Raw genomic sequence first — 18,802 nt, 5'->3', positions numbered from 1 at the left:
GAAATGGAAACATATATCTACACTAACATAGCAACATTATTCATAACAGCCAAAAGGTGGAAACAACTAAAAGTCCGTCAACAGAAGAAATGTGATACATATGTGCAATGGAATGTTTTTTGGGGATAGAAAGAAATGAAGTACTGATACATGTGCCTGTTTGGATGAACTTTGAAAACAGTACCCTAAGTGAAATATGCCCATCATAAAAGTCCACATGTTATATGATTCCATTAAGATGAAAGTCCAGAATAAGGAAATCTATAGAGAAAGAAAGCAGATTAGTGTTTGCTTAGGGCTGGGGGTGGAGGTGAATGATGAGAGGATGCAGTGGGGGTAACAGCTAAAGGGTCTAGTGTTTCTTTTTGGGGTGATGAAAATGCTCTGAAATTGACTGGGGTGGTGGTTACATATATCCGTGAATATACTAAAATCCACTGAATTGTATACTTTAAATGGGAGAATTACAAGTGAATTATATCTCAATAAATCTGTGTTTTTTTTTTAAAACAAGAGAACCTTGGTAGATTTCTTAACTCATGCTGTACATCTAACTCTAAAGCTACATAGCAACTGCACAACAGATGAATAATATGAATTCTGGGGAAAAAAAGACATATGGTGATGTGTCAAATCCTACAGAACTGAATATTCAGTTCTTATAAATGAAGAAGGATACAAAATAGTCAGCTTCTTTTATACTGAAGCAAATTATTGGCCAATGTTAAATAAATGCGGTAGGAATACTAACAGCCAAGGATTAGATTTCTATTGAGGAAAGTAACTATAAGCTGGAGGCTATCGTGAATCCTTACTTACTTACACGAAAGCTCAAGAGAGCTATAAAAGATGGTCTTCGAAATATTTCTTTCAGAAAAAATTCTCTAGAGAAGGAAAAGAAAGAGAAAAAAAGAGAGACCAGAGGGTGGATTCAAGACAGAAAAGAAAAGGTGCCTGAGATATATGTACTATGTAACCACTGAGATATTTATTTCAAATAGTCATGGTTGATTGTTCTAACAAAGCAGACCAGAAGATCAAGATATGTACTGTAACTGAGGAAAAAAATTTAAAAATTAAAGCTTTCCGAGTCAATACATACACATGAAAATAAAGAGATACAGTCAACACTATCAGGTTTAAAGCAGTAAAAGTTACTTCTTGCCTAAAAATTTTAAATTTCTTGGTTGAAGTCACCCAGAGGAATGACTGAGGTACTTCTGGGTGGGGCGTTCAGTATTTTAGAGGGAGATTCAGGTCCTATTCAGAGGACAGGACTTTATTACTAGGATGGAGGTGGGCCTATATTTAAAAGAGGGTGCTTTTAAAGAAGCACAGAAGCAGATTTCAAAGCTCTTTATGAATAAAACAGAGAAACCTGAAATGTTAATATATTTCTGGTAATAATCCAAATTTATGTTGAAAAATATTTTTATCTAGAGTGATACAAAGAAAAATGAAAACAGAAAAAATGCTTTTAGTTTTCATTATAAAACCAATATCAAAATGTATATGTAATCAAACAGAATTGGTGAAGGTTATACTGAACAGAGTGAACAGAGGTAAAAAGACTATAAAATATAGTACAAAGGAGTATAAAGAAAAGGACCAATGCAGAAAGGAAAACCAATACATGACTTAGAAATATTGCTCCACTATAATTTATATGATTGCATTTTCTTAAGAATTTTACCTAATCCTAATTTAAATTGAGGCTGGCTAGGTGTTCAATAAACATAAATTAAATGAATGAATTTCAATTAATTATACAGAGACATTCTCTTTATCATTCCTTCCTTCCACAATCTTTCTGATTCTTTATCTTCCCTCTCTCCAGCAGTGTGTAATAGAAAGTGTGTTTGCTTTGCATCAAGCAGGCCTAGATTTAAATTTCAACACTGACTTACTAGCTCTGTGATCTTAACAATCTCATTAAGGAATTATTTCAGCATGGTTACTTGCCTACTTTCTCTCTGTTGTAAATATGACAGAGGTAGAGATGAGATGAGGATCAAGGACAAAAGGCCAGGGAAAGATGACAGGTTAGATGGAGTTGGAGAGGGTAGTAAGACATGACCCTAGGTTAACTAAGAGTTCTGACGTTTGCGGGGGCCCAGCTAATTCAAGCCTTCTGCAGTGCTTTATTTATGTTGACTCCATATGCTCAAATTCCTCATTCCAGTGGTCAATTCAGGCCTGTCCTTTCCTCCTCTCTCCACACATGAGCTCCATGGTCTTTGCTGGAATGCTCTCTTTTCTTTCTGTTATCCATAGACACTCTGGCTCCCCCTGATAAGTAGTAATATGCTAAGTTACTGTGTTAATGAAGAAAAAGCGATAGGCTATCGCTCTCCATTATTGTTATGTGGGCATACCGTAATTGTAGACATCTAGGGACAATATATATACCTCTGCTGTCTATCTTTGGAAATAATTTCAGATAAGGGTAGGCAGCTTCGTGGGGGCATGGAACAGCTATTTTGCTTCAGATGGGGACTTCGCTGGTATTGCATAATCACATCATTTAGGGGCTATACTACTCTGATCTTATTCTGGAGAATACGGCATAGATGATGTTTCTATTACAGGATCTAGAGACGTGCAAACTTCTTTCTTGGACTTAAGAAATTTCTTTTTCATCCTCTCCAGGTCAGAGACCAAATGAAAATAGGAAGCACTGATACCACTTAGAATATGAACAGGCACCTGTGAATGTCCTGTGAATTATTTTTCCAATTTCTCTAATCAAAACATTGTTTGATAAGAGCTAGTTGACAGTCAAGTAGCCTTTTAAATATTACTTAAATCAAGGAAGTTGACTTGGAAAGCTTGTGTTATAACACTATTGAAGTGATTAATAGTATTATATACTTGCTCTATCAAAATTCACTCCTGCAACAAAGGGCTATTCATGTAAAATCTTGTTTCATTTTCAACAAAATGCTTTAACAAAAAAGCAGAATTCCAGCTTCATGTCATTTTTACATGGCATGATTTTTTTGTTTGGGCTTTCAGTTTCCATTATTTAAAAAAAGATTTAGTAGATGGTATAATCCCAATATAATATATACATAACCTAAAAACAAAAGTTTCCTAAAATTGAGCTTTTTCTAAGCAAAGAAATAAAATGAAAGAGAATTATTCCTGTATTAATGATAAAGCAAAATTCTGATGATGTTCATTCAAGACTTGAAATTAGACCAAAATTATATCTGTTAATGTAATTCCATTAGAAATATATGTATTTACACAATATAATTCAATTTACTTTAAAAGACTAATGGATTTTTTTCCAGTTTTATTTAGGGTTGTCAGATTAAATAAAGACCCAGTTAAATTAGAACCTCAAATTAAAAACAAATTTTTTTTTTTAGCCTAAGCATACTGCATAGCCAAAATATGGCCTGTGTTGTGTGTGGGTTTTACTCATACTAATATATTTAAAATTTATCTTGCATTCATTGGTATAGCCACTACGGAAAACAGTATGAAGGTGGCTCAAAAAACTAAAAGTAGAGTTGCCATATGATCCATCAACCCTGGGCATATATCTAGACAAAACTATAATCTGAAAGGATACATGCAACCCTTCTGTTCACAGCAGCACTATTTATAATAGCCAAACATGGAAACAACCTAAATGTCTGTCAACTGATGAATGAATAAAGAAGATGTGGTATATATATATACAATGGACTACTACTCAGTCATAAAGAAGAATGAAATAATGCCATTTGCAGCAACATGGATGGACCTAGAGATGATCATACTAAGTGAAGAAAATCAGAAAAAGACAAATACCATATATCACCTATATGTGCAATCTAAAACATGACGTAAATGAATTTATCTACGAAACAGAAACAGACTCACAGATATAGAGAACAGACTTGTGGTTGCCAACGGGGAGGGATGATGGGGGGAGGAATGGATTGGGAGTTTGGGATTAGCAGATGTAAACTATTATATATAGAATGGATAAATAACAAGGTCCTACTGTATAGCACAGGGAACTGTATTCAATATCTTATAATAAGCCATAATGGAAGAGAATATGAGAAAGAACATATATGTATGTATAACTGAATCACTTTGTTGTACAGCAGAAATTAACACAACACTGTAAACCAACTATACTTAAATAAAATAAATTTTTAAAAATAAAAAAATAAAATTTATCTTACATTCAAATATAATTGAATGCCTTATATTTTACTTAGAAGATAATAGTCTTGAAGCCTTTTTCTTTCTTTCTCTGGCTTTTCTTTTTCTTTCTATTCAATTTATGAATAAAAAACAAATTCTAAAATAAAATTTCTGCTCTAGTTTAAATGGATGCTTCACTCTCCACTAATCATCATATGCATATTTCTGCTTTTATGTGTATGTTCATTTTCTTCTCTCTTTTCTACTGTCATCGTCCATCTTTTCCTTCCTCCCTACTACCTTTCCCTACTACCTTTTCCTTTCCCTACTACATTTCCCTATTGGTAATGATTTTATTCTTTTCTCCACTCATAAAACCTACCCTTCTTTAATAGATAATTAGTTCCAGACACACATTCTCCATAGTTTTTTCCCAGATCTTTATAATAAATTCATTAATTGTTAAGAAATGTTGATCTTTCTAAACTTTACTATATATTTCATTATAAAAAGGAACTCACTTCAAGATGTTAAGGAAAGATATTTTTGTGAATTAAAAACCCAAACATTTATTTTAAGACCCAACCTTTAAAAAGATAAAATTAGAAACAAAATAGATCTAGCCTCTGTCAACTTATAAAATGCTATTAATGTATAAAAAAGGGATAGTCAATTTCCCTTTTATAAAAGAACATTTATTTGGGGGAAGCAGATGGATGATTACGAACTGTGATCAACCCCGCTTTCAAGATGATTTCATGCAGTACAAAAAAAAGTCTCTTGATATACTCTGAAAGCTCAGGAAAGTGCGGATCACAGTATTAAGACTTTTTTGTCATTATACCTCCTTTGCTGCTTTTGCTTGGATGAGAACCCAGTCCATCTTAAGAAGACTCTCATCATGTAGTTCTTTCTGCACGCAACCTTGGACCTCTAACTCTTTTGTATTTTATTTCAAAGTTAAGGTGACAATACGTTTCAAACAGCAAATCTGAGTCCAAGCTCATTATGAATTCAAGCAACCCCCTCTAATTACCCCTATACCATAAATGGTAGGAAGGATCAAAAACAGACCAAGAGAAAAGTTGCTGGTTGCGTCTACACACAGTGAACCCAAGTTGCTCCCACAATGCTCGGTTCAGCCTTGTACTTCTAGGACAGCATCCAGGTTTGGGCTGCAAGATGATTTTCTGTAGACTACCCATTTCACTTTGACTATAGTGTTTCATGATTAATTTACCTGTAGCTACCAATTACCTGTAATTAGATATATGACCTAAGTAAATTATAAATGAATGAACTTATCCATATTCAGCATCAATATAATTTTTAGCTGACATGGTACCGCAGTTTAATAAGATGAAGTTTTTCTTTTGATGACATGAGTATTGCCTGGGAAGTCAGTGTAATTCTTGCTGCTGTGCCTGACACTAGAGTTGACCAATTTTGGTAACTTTTTGGAGCTCAAATTTACTATAAGGTTCTGTTTGAAGAGCAAAAGTCTCTTCAAGAACCTCATGTTATATATATATATATCTCACAGAGTATGAGAACGAAAAACATTAAGAGTTATTTTAAAACTGTCAAGAATTTAAGAGGAATATATATTATAAATTAAGAGACTAAAGGAATATATCATACAATTTTAAACAGACTGTTTAAAAGTTGTTTATGTATTATGATACTGTATTGACATAATTCAATATTTAGGCTTCTGTTATTTGAATTTTCAGCTAGATTCACATGAGGTAGAGAACTGATGTTTATTCAGAATAATCCTTATGCTAACAAATTTACATATTTCCTCCATAATTCTGCGAGATTTTTTTTTTTATGTCTACACTATAGATAAAGAAATTGAGGTCAAGAGAGTTTAGTTAACTTCTTCAGGGTCTCAGAGCTATCAAACGAAAAGGTTGGATTTGATTCAGATTGGGTATGTGCTTTTTCTAGTATATAATGCAAATTCTGAGTTTCATAAACAAAGTGGAGTGAGGAAATATAAAATAAGGTAGAAGCAATTATTAATGCTCTCATTCAAAAATTTCTTAAGCTATTTCTGAAATTTTTCAGAAACGAATTTTTTTGTGCTTGTATCTATGTGAAATATCTAGTAACAGTATAAGCACTATATTTCTTAAAAAGAGAAAGATTAAAGGTGAAAAGAAGAAAAGAGAAAGAAGGCAAGGAAATACAAAAATATAAAAATGACACACAGGGAAAATATCTTTCTTACTTTTTTTATACGATTAATTAAATGTCAAGAATTATGGTGGAATGTAATATAAAAAACCGGAAAACCTGCAGGTTCTAGGTCTATATTCCTATGGTTGTATGACTTAGAAACTGAACTTTCTTTTAGTTATGATAAATAATTAGGGAAAAGCAGTAATTATTAATAGTTTCCTTCACCTGATGGATAGGCAGAGGCTGTAACTAGAGAGTTAGGGGAGTCAGGAGGGTAACAAAGCCCCATGAGAAAGGCAAATGGAGCTTCTTGTAGGCTTAACATGGTACTCATGCTTAAGGTCTCTGAATACCAGGAAATATTTTCCCTGGCTGGAAGTGATACCATGTCTCTCTCTCTGCAAAAGTCTGTTGACATCTTTCTATCAAACTCATTGTCTAGTTGTGACAACTGCACAGGGCCACATAGGATAGTGCCAAAGTTAATGAAGTGAGAAAGAAACTCTACATGTAAGAAACCATTCAACAGTAGGCTCAACTGTTGGCTACCTTACTCTCAGAGGTCATCTATGATCTTCTCACTACCAGTCAACAGATCTTTCCTTTTTTTTTTAATTTATTTTGGTTGCGCCAAGTCTTTCTTGTGGCATGCACACTTCTTGGTTGCAGCATGAGGACTTCTTAGTTGCAGCATGCATGTGGGATCTAGTTTCCCAACCAGGGATTGAACCCGGGCCCCCTCCGTTGGGAGCACGAGTCCTGTCCACTGGATCGCCAGGGAAGTCCCCGCAAAAGATCTCATTTCCCATTCTTCCTATCTGTAACATTTGATATTCTTCTTTGAAAAACACTTTTCCATGTTTCCACAAACAATGCTGTCTTCATTCCCAATCTACTTCTTTGAGTCCTTCTGCTTCATTTTTGTACTCAAGGCTGTGGATGTTTTTCAAGAATAAGTCTTTGGCTCTTGGCTCTTTTCTTTTTGTGCACTTAATAAAATATTCACACTCATGGCTTTAAATATTCCTGCTCTGTGCTAAAACTAAATTCCCATTTTCTTTTCTGAACTTCTCACAAGACCACTAAAATATCTCCACATATTTATTAGTCATTTCCTCTCCATCATCTTGCTTTTACTTCTAAGTCTACATGTCTAAAACCAAAATTAATATATACTCCAATAAAAAATGTCAAGACACAAACAGGAAATGTACAAAATGAAAAAGAAAAACGACTAACAAGCATAAAATGTTCAAAATCACTAGTTATCAAAGAAATGCAAATCAAAACAAAAAAAGGCATACCATTTACAACCTATCAAGTTGTCAAAGGCTATTTTAAAAATTATAGTACAGAGTATTGGCAAGAGTGTAAGGAAATGGTCACTCTTACATGCTGTTGACAGAAGAATAACTTGACAAAACTTTTCTTAAATGAAATTTGGCAATATGTATCAAAAGACTTAATACACTGCAGTGAATATAACCCAGTAATTTCATTCCTCAGCATATATTTTAGGGTAAGAAATATATGATTTATATCATATATGTATATATATCTCACAGCATTTCTTATATAAATGAAAATCAAAAATAATGTAATTGTGCAACAAAAGAGGATTGTTTAAAAATTATGGCATATCCATACAATAAAATATTATATAGCCAAATAAATGCAGTTACAGAGCTGTGATGTGAAAAGATGTTCTTGATACATTTATGGGCAAGGTAGGTTTGTGTTAAGTTTATATTATGTCAAATAAAAAATGTAGGCAATGATACAGTATATAGAATGTAACACAATATTTTATATACACACACACACACGCATATATATACACACACACACACATACATATATGGGAGAGAGGGGAGAGAGAGAGGTCTGGGATAGTATACATTGTAGGGTGGAGAGTAGTTCTTGGTAATTTTTCTACTTTCTCTTTATTATTTCCATTTATTTCCATAATGAATGTATGTGCTTGATTTTATGGTAAGAAAATATTTTTTAAAACAAATAAATTTATTTTCCTTCCAAAATTTGGCCTTTTTCTGAATTTCTAACTGTGTCAATGGCATCCTCATTCTTGGTCACCCATACTCAAAGCTATTTTATATGTCTCTGTCTGATATTTATATAACTTTATCCAAATATTAAGTTTTATCAATTTGTTTCTAATCTTCACTCCACTGACAGATTCCTCTTTATTAAATACTATATTTGTAAATAAATTTCCACACCTAAAACCTACCCCATGCAGAAGGAAATATTTTGGGTTCTGATTTGCATACTGTTTAAAGAGTAAAGGTATGTTTATTTGTGAAAATTTACCAAGTTGTATACCTATCATTTGTGCTTTATTGAGTGTATTTATACATTGAAAAAAAGTAAACAAATTAAAACAAAAATCTGCCCTTCACCTACAAGATAAAGTTCAAAATCCTTAGCTTAACATTATATCCTTCAATAATCTGATCTCAATCCTTCTTAACCAGGATCATCTCCAATACTCCTCATAAATAAAATTTGCTAATAGCATTGATTATGCAGTTTCTGCAAGAAATTGTTTAGTACTTTACGCCATTTGTCTTATTTGATTATCTCAACTCTCTAAAGTATATAATAATATTATTCCCATTATAAACTAATGAAGAAACAGGGACTTAGTAAGGATAAATTATACTTGTAGTTCTGGAAATTTACTAGTTTTGTCACCCAGTACTCATTCCTCATCTTCTTGGTAATAGCTCCCCAACTTCGTATCCAAAAGATCTGTCATTCAAGGTGATTTACCCCCTTCAGCCAAGGATGGAGCAAGACTTTTCACATACTCTTCCTGAATACAAATTTTCAGAGTAATGATAAAGAGATTAATGATGGCAGCATATGAAAAGAATGTTTATTAGTGATTAGTTCCTGCTACAAACCTACCAGAGATTCCAGATTCTTGCCACAGAAGCAAGATTCCATTTCAATACTTTAGTTACTACCCCACTTCTGTGGATAAATTCATTTCTTCCCTTCCTTTCCCTTCCCTTCTCTTCCCTCCCACCCCTTACTCTCTCTCCCTCTCCCCTTCCTCTTTTCTCTCTCTCCCTCCTCTCCCTCCCTCCCTCCCTTTCCCTGTTTTTTGGCCTTTCCCTCTGTTCCTTCCTTCCTTCCCTCTCTCCTTCTCCTTCTCTTTTCCTTTCCTTTCCATTCCTTTCCATTCCATTCCTTTTCCTTTCCTTCCTTTCCCTTCCTTCTTTATCTTTTGCATAGATCAGAGGAAGCACATTTCTGTTGCTGAGGATTATTCAGCAAAAGCATGTGTTAGTGCTGAAATTTGAACTCAAGTCTAGATGACTCCAAAGTTTGTGTTCTTAACCATTATGTTTCAGATTGTGACTGCAAACTCAAGCCCACCTCTGGTTCTTATTACTTAAATGCATACTTGCTCACTGTGATCAAATTTTGCACAAGCCACTTCCCCTTCTAAGATATTTTTCCTTTGCTTTCCATTTTTTCCCAATTCCACTGAAATCTTCCCATTGACCATCATAATACCCACTTTCTCTAATACATTCATTAAACTCTTTTTAAATTTTATTTATTTATTTATTATTTTTTGGGGGTACACCAAGTTCAATCATCTGTGCTTATACACATATCCCTGTATTCCCTCCCTTCCCTGACTCCCCCCCCCTCGAGTCCACCCCACCCTCCCCGCCCCAGTCCTCTAAGGCATCTTCCATCCTCGAGTTGGATTCCCTTTGTTATACAACAACTTCCCACTGACTATCTATTTTACAGTTGGTAGTATATATATGTCTGTGCTACTCTCTCGCTTTGTCTCAGCTTCCCCTTCACTCCCCGCCCCCTCCCAAACCTCGAGTTCTCCAGTCCATTCTCTGTATCTGCATCCTTGTTCTTGTCACTGAGTTCATCAGTACCAGTTTTAGATTCCGTATATGTGAGTTAGCATACAATATTTGTCTTTCTCTTTCTGACTTACTTCACTCTGTATGACAGACTCTAGGTCTATCCACCTCATTGCATATAGCTCCATCTCATCCCTTTTTATAGCTGAGTAATATTCCATTGTACATATATGCCACATCTTCTTTATCCATTCATTTGTTGATGGCCATTTAGGTTGCTTCCATGTCCTGGCTATTGTAAATAGTGCTGCAATAAACATTATGGTACAAGTTTCTTTTGGGATTATGGTTTTCTTTGGGTATATGCCCAGGAGTGGGATTACTGGATCATATGGTAGTTCTATTTGTAGTTTTTTAAGTCAGTAAACTCTTTAAATCATAGAGATGCTCTTTTCATGACACTTGTTATTTACTGGTGGAATTTGAGACAGAAATATCAAAGCTAAGAATAACTGTTCACCTTGAAAAACCAACATCGGTCCCCTATGACTTACAGATAAAATCAATACCTCAGAAACATCACACGCAAGGCATTTTTTAGTCTGGTTCAAATCTATTTCCCTCGTTCCATCCTGTGCTACTTGCTCCCTTTCTCCTTCTCTCCAGCATGTCCTTCCTCCCGCATCCTAACCTTTCCTCTCCAGCCACACAGATCAGCTCCTCCTCCCCTAGTCAGGTGAAAATTAGGCAGTGGTCTACACAAAATGCCAGAACAAACTTTATTGTGTTCATATGGGTAGCATCCATTTGTCGTAAAGCTTCCTGATGACAATTTTTCATTGTCTTGCACTTTTTAAGATTCACTTTTATCTGTGGTATAGAGGAAAACACACTGTGCAGTGAAAAGACTGAGTTAGTTCATCTCTTCTGAATGGTTCAGATAATTTATTGCTCTAAACTATCCTTCTTTATTTTTTATTTATCTGTTCATTTATCATGGGAGAATGACTTAATATGATAAATTTTAGTTACACTCATGGCGTATTTACTTATAAAAAGAATTTGTACTATATCATTGTTTAAATCCATGAAGAAATATTATAGCAGAAAAAGTAGAAAATTTTGTATATTTTTTGACATTTTCTTGAAACATTGCAGGACTTTATATCATTATTACTGATATTTTACCTCCAGGGTTTTTGCCTCTTTGAATATAAAGTCATGTTATAGAAAATAAGATGAAATATTTTTCCTGTAGGTTAGAAGGAACATATTGTACACTGCTGGAAATAAGTCATCTGAGAATAAATACATTAGAAGATACAAATGCCTTTTTTATGCTCATAAAGAGAGATGACATCAGATCCTAAAGCTTGACATTAGAGATTTGTGTATTAAATGCAACACCTCAACTTCTCTTTGAAGCACAATGTCTTTTTACATAAGATTCCAACAGTCAGCCATAGCCTCTTTTCTCTACTTTAAAAGAAGCTGAAACAAGTTTTGCTGTTTTCTTAGTTTGGTACCGCTTCAAATAAATATTGGTGTATTTTGAGTTTCTAGATTATTTTGGGCATAGGGGTTGAACAGGGGACTTCTTTGTAACAGCATCCCCAGATGTTACAACTTTTTCACTCTGCATAGAAATGTGAATATATTTATATATTGGAGTGACACTTCTACAGGAAGCCTTCAGACCTGTTTACTACATGTCACCAAAGTTAAAGTGCAAGTGTGGGTAAATTTCACTGCTTGTTTAGACTTCATGAATATAATTACTCAGTGTTAGACAATAAGAAATGGAAAACACTTAAGTGGCTTTCTTATACCTGGATCTGTTGATTTTGTTTTGTCAATGAGGGCTTTCATTAAGAGCCACTGAAGGTTAGTCTCTCTCAATTGATGTCTTGGTAACAATTTACTCTCTCCTGCCATAGTAAAGATAGAATGAAAAGAACCTGTCCTTCAATCTATTTGTGGTGGAGATTTTTTTTTTTTTTTAGTATAAACATTGAATTCCTCTGCTTACTCGGAGATGGAAGGTCATTAACAGGGCACTTGAGCAGACTGGAATTACAGTCAACTGAGACGTTGAAACGTCCTAAATGGCCTAATGCAGCAACTAAGTGCTTCTTAAATTCCAAAACTTTTACTTGAACACAGCAGTCATGAATTTCCATTGCCTTTGGTGAATGCTGTTTTTTACAGTTTTGTGTAAGGAAGCAACACAAACTTAAATTACTGTGTTTACATTTTTTACTTAGTAACATTAATTTGTCAAGATGTAAATGTAAAATTGAGCCTAACAGAATTGTATATAGTTAAATATTAGAAGGAATAGAGAAACTAGTGAAAAGTAAACTTGGTGATACAGCTAATGCCAATGCAATTTATTTTAACTGTTTAAGAGTCTATATTAATTTGTACTATTATAGTCATATATGTGCCAAATGGCCATTTGTAGGTATCAATCAAGGGTAAGATGTTCTCTGTCTTTATGAACACATATTTATAAAGTATACATATTTAAATATATATATATACATATACACACACACACACACATATATATATATATGGCAGGCTTACAATCTCTTAAATGTTGGTTTAACTCCTAGAAAGAGAAGTTCATTTCCAGAACACACAGATAAAAAGATTTTGTGGTTCAAGGTAAGGAACAGACTACAGAATGAAAAGAAAAAGTAAAGCCAACGTAATACATTTAGACGTGAACAGTTCACAGTTATCAGATTCAAGGTAAGGAACAGACTACAGAATGAAAAGAAAAAATAAAGCCAACGTAATACATTTAGACGTGAACAGTTCACAGTTATCAGATTTGTAATTGCCAATGAACAAACATTAGGAAATGTGCTAGAGAATTCTCAAAGAGCCACTGATGGAAGAATCTGAAGCCAAAGACAAATAAAATATATATTTTTGATTTAACAAGAACATAAGTTCCCCATTTTTTTGTCAAATGATCTACTTGTATTTATTCCTATTTTTCATTTTCTGATGTTCTCCAAATATGTATTTTGCATTTTTCTTCACTGCATCTTTGATCACACTGTCTCTTTCCCATGCCATAAAAAACAAGGAAAATTTGAGCAGGGATTCTAGACTCAAGAAAGCATGGTGGAAGTGTCATCAGGAATCAAATTTAACTTAGGCCATATAAAATACAATATATGAAAATAATGTATATCTAAAGTTTTGTGATGCATAACTATAGTGGATACAACAATGAAGTACTAGGAAGGGCTGGATTTTAGTCCTGGTATTGTCATTCATTAGTAATAGGATCAAGGTCACTTTTTTTTTTTTTTTTTGGCCTTAACTTTCCACATCTGTTAAATGAAAGGATCTCATTAAATGACCTATGAGGTTATGTACAACTCCAAAATTCTATGATGTTAGGTGCACTTATAAATTGCTATTTTTTGTCATTTATTCAATGATTCCAAGTTACTAATGAACATAAGTTAATAGAAAATTTGGATAATTTTTATAGTGTGAATTAGAGAATGCAGGCTCTGTTAAAATCAATGGGAGAATAAAAAGGAGACAGGGAGAAGGGCAGATTGTGAGGGAAGCATATTGAATCTTACAAAACAAACTCGAGATAATATGGTGGTAGGCACTCTGTTGGTAATTAGTCCAGTGCTGTGAGATCTTGAAAGGTTGAACTTTAAGAAATGGAAACTGTGAACTGGAAATAGGATGCCAGTGGTACAGGTGTAGACATCTTTCTGAGATCAGTTAAAGGGGAGGCAGGAAATGAGGTGGCAATTAAGTAATCGACTGCTGTCAAGATTAGATTTTTTTCAAGAAGACAGTCTAGGGCAAGGTCAAAGGTAAATGTAGGGTTGAACCAAATAGGAATCAGGTTTTTCATTTCTTAGATAAATATATCTGAAAAATGTCTATAGAGTTTACACTGGGGCAGCAATGCATATTTTGTAAACACACAAAATCTCAAGCCTCATACCAGTAAATAATATGTTTGAAATACTTGGAAATACCTGGCATGACCCCTGAATAGTACTGAGAAAACAATAGCTCTTTCATCATGCTTTGGTATAAAGTCTACTAAATAATAATATGTATTTTTGAAATGACTAAATATATACTTACATAGCAGACTATTCAAAGCCATTATAGACTAGTAAGTAAGTAATAAATGTTCAAAATTCCAAAACTACACATTCATGTAATACACAGCTGTCACCTTCAATACATTAAATAATGCAACTTCTCAACCATGGTCCTTTGACCAATATCTGTAACAGCTTAAATAGATATTTTTTAAACCTAATCTTGAATATATATAGAAAAAAAGTCTTTACCTTACTTATGTAGAAGTCATTGTGACTCTCAGCTACTGTTTATGAAATGTTTTTACTTTGAACTCTGTTATTTAAAATATTCTCTTGTTGCATATAAAATATTTAATTTAATAATTAAATTGACCATAAAATAAATTTTTGAAGGACTCAGGAAAACAATCACTTTAATGTCTTCATTAATTTTTAGTGGGGATTTACTTAAAACAAAATTGTTTTTGCTGATTTTATGAACTTTACCCACTACTTACCAGTAGGTATAAAACAAGAATTTACCTTTCAACAGTGCAGAGGATATCAGCGTGGTTACTATCTTTAAGAATGCTAGAGGATGCATTTCCAGCAAAATTTTCATGAGTAATACAGTATCTAAATTTTAGAATAATTTTAAGAAATTTATTTTATCATTTCATTCTTAGAATTGGTGAATAACTTTGATTACTCATTTTTCATGATTGAAAGTCAAAAGATCAAGCTGCCTTTTTGTAATTTTAAAAGTCTCTATTAATGCTCTGGTAGTCAGTTGAACATTTCTTAGTGCTCTCTCTGGAGGTAAAGTAATTGTATTCATTGCATTATCTTATCTGAAACTCTATGTAGCAAAGGTGACATGAAAAGGATAAAAAGTTATGAGTCATTTTCAATGCCCTCTTCACCATTCTGTCATTTTTGTCTTATTACCATTTTAGGCATAATCCTGGGTTATTGTTTTAGGTTGTTCATGGCTTGGCAGTTCATGGCTTCTGCCTGGCGTAAACATAATAAAACCCAGCTTTAGAGAGTAATAAAAAAGCCCACCTGCCTGATGTGTCTCTATCAGAGCAGTCCCTCTAGCTTTGCTATGTCTTTGCTATCTGGAGTTTGGCTAATTTAACCCTTCATTTAAAAACACAGGAAAGTTGCTTATTAAGTTAGAAAATGCTTTTAATTTGTCATAATCGGAAACTTTCCCAATACCACTATAAAGCAGCAAAAGACCTTGCCCCTATTTTAGGGAGAAAATTAAAGCTATTGGGAATGATTTATCTCAACTACCCATTCGTTCTCTGATCATTTGCTTTCTCTCCTCTAGTCTCTTAGCCTCTTTCTCTCCAGTGGTTTCTTTCCATCTAAAAACTTTTCCAATTCCCTTGCACTAAAACTATTTCCTTCATCATATATCTTTTGGCAAACTCTGTCCCTTTTCTCCTTCCCTCTCATGCACACTTAATGAATAATTGGTTTCATCTCAGATGTCTATTACCTCATTCCACATTAATCCTCCAACCCCCTGCAACCTAGCTTTTGTCTCCACGACTATTCTTGGTGAGCTCAATAGTGATCACACCCAATGAACAGTTGTCTTTATCTTACCAGATAATTCTTTTCAGTGAATATTAATGATCATTTTCTCTCTTAATGCTTTTCTATTCCCTTATCTTCCATGACACTATACTCACTTCGTTCTTCTTGCTCCTCTTTTCCTTTCTTTCTCTGTCTCTCACTTAGTTTGGCCCTTATGTAACTGCTGTTAAGCATTACATCACTTCTGGTGAGATTTCATCCAGAATCATGATTTCAGGTATATCCAAACTATATGTGGGTGATTTCTAAGTCTCTATCTCTAGCCCAGACTTGTATTTGCACTTTAGATTATATATTCTCATTTGCAAATATCCCACAAGAGCATCAAACACAAGTCTGAAGTGAAACTTACCATTTTTACCCTAAATGAAATCACATCCCGTATTTTCTGCCTAATTTGCCTATTTTGATTTTTATTCCATCACTTAAGACAGAAGACATTCTTTTTTCATTCTCTTTTCCTCTTCAAACTTGAATCTGCTAGGTACTGTTTTTCATCAATTACAGATATGCAGATTTCACGTTTTAACATCTCTGAAATCCCGATACATCTCAATAAGCCACCATCAATGAAGTGTTGTAGTTGATTAGCAGAGATTTTCTTCCCTTAGTGGTACAGAAAGAAATGTTTGTGTCCTATAGTGTGGTCCATGGGGCCTTACATTAGAAAAAACACAGTACTTCATAAATCTATCTCAATCTCTCCACTTCACTACCACTCTTATAATACAAGGGTCCTTCTATCTTCTGTTTAGCCATTTTTATCCATTATTCCCCAACATTATGAGAGTCTTGCATTTGCAACGCAATCTGATTATGGAATTGTTCTGCTTTAAACTTTCAGTTACTTCTCCTCACCTATGAAATAAAGCACAATGTTTTTTACGTGGGATTCAAGGCTACTCATGCTCCAGTCTGTAACTTGCCCCAACAGTCTTCTAACTCATCCCTTCCAGGCCTCAATTTCCAGCAATACAAATGCGCCTCATTTTCTCCTCAAGATTTTTTCTCGTGTTCCCTTTTCCTGAAAGCTTTCCTTCACATACACAACAAACATTCCTCTTTAAGACTCAGCATCTAGTGTAGAGAACAAACGTGTGGACACCAAGTGGGGAAAGTGGGGAGGATTGGAAGGGAATGAATTGGGAGATTGGGATACCAAATTGTACACTCTAAATATATGCAGTTTATTGTATGTTAACTGTATCTCAATAACAGTTCTTAAAAAAAAAAAGACTCAGCATCTAGGAAAGGAGACACTTTATCACTCTAAGCAGGACTAGATGCCCCACAGTAACCTATGCACATCCTTCACTGTGCTTACTTCTTGTACCATAAATTTTATCAAATCTGTTTCCCCACCTGGCTGTTTTCTTCTTGAGGACAGAGTCTGTATTAAGTAATTTTTATATCCTTAGCACCAAACATAGGACCTGGAACCTGGAAGAATTTTAGTAACTACTTATTAAATAAATGTTGAATGGGATATACTAGTGGACAAATGATAGTTAAAACATTGTTGAAGGGTTTGATTGCTCATGAAACCACATGGAGGGAAAAGAAAAGAAGGCTGAGGACAGAACTCCTGAGAACATCAATATTTAAGGGGTATACAGAAGACATTCCTGCAAAGGAGACTGAGAAATACAGAGTAGAGACCTACAACTTTGACAGTGGTGATATTGAAGCTCCTTACTCCCTCGGTCATGGCTGGCCTTACCTCCCAAACTTCCACAATCACCTCCTCCCCATTCCTTATCTACCTGCCCTGATGAGGGGATCTGAAGTAGGATCTGAACTACCTGCCCTGAACTAGGATCTGAAGGATGTTATGTAGATTCAGAGTGAAGGGAAAAATATTTCAGGCAAACAATCTGGCATGTGCAAAGTTTCTGTGGGAGGGATCATAAAAACTGACCAGCACATGGCAGAAGCAGAAAGTTGTGGTGTGAGTGGGTATAAGATAAGGCTGAAGAGTAACATATATTAGAGCCCGAGAATGCAAGGCCTCATGGAATGTACTATGGAGTTTTCCCTTTAACCTTGGGGTAATGGAAAGCCAAAGGAGGTTTTTAAATCCTGGCCCAGGTCATATGATGAGATATGCGTTTTCTTTTTTACAAAAATATTTAATTAATTAATTAATTTTGGCTGTGCCATGTTTCAGTTGCTGTGTGCGGTATCTTTTAGTTGCTGTATGCAGGCTTCTTAATTGTGGCATGGGACTTCTTAGTTGCAGCATACAGACTCCTCAGTTGCAGCATGTGGACTTCTTAGTTGCAGCATGGGAACTCTTAGCTGAGGCATGCACTTGGGATCTAGTTTCCCAACCAGGGATCGAAACAAGCCCCCTGCATAGGGAGTGCAGAATCTTACCCACTGAACTATCAGGGAAGTCCCAAGATATGCGTTTTCTAAAGGTCATTCTGTCTTGAGTGGAGGGAAACTAGAGTTGACACAGAACAGTTGTTTCTCACACAAATTAGGAAAATCAATAAGGTGTAGAGAAAGAACATGGAATTTATAGCTGAGCAGGCATGAGACAGCTTCAGATTCCAGCATTTCTATGACATTGTGAGAATTGAATGAGAGATCTTATAAAAAGCTTGACAAACATCAGCTCTCTTCTACCTCTCCCAAACCAGGTTTTCATTAAATATCTGTCAAAAACTATGTTTTATGCATAAAAACACACTTTCAAATTTTAAAATCCACTTGAAGCTTATATTTGAGACTTGTATTCTTACTATATTGTTCTGAACAGCTATATTATTAGTATCTACCTTTATACTTTTTACTCTTGACTTCTTGTTATTTATTTAATATAAAAAGTAAATTGAAGTCGTATGAATAAAAACAAAAAAATGTGCAAAACTTGTTATATAGACTTAATAAGTAGGTTGCGGTAAGTAGAGAAGA

The sequence above is a fragment of the Hippopotamus amphibius genome, chromosome 2 (genome assembly GCF_030028045.1).
Source record: "Hippopotamus amphibius kiboko isolate mHipAmp2 chromosome 2, mHipAmp2.hap2, whole genome shotgun sequence".
In the NCBI taxonomy this organism is placed as follows: Eukaryota; Metazoa; Chordata; class Mammalia; order Artiodactyla; family Hippopotamidae; genus Hippopotamus; species Hippopotamus amphibius.
This window is presented reverse-complemented; position numbering follows the sequence as displayed.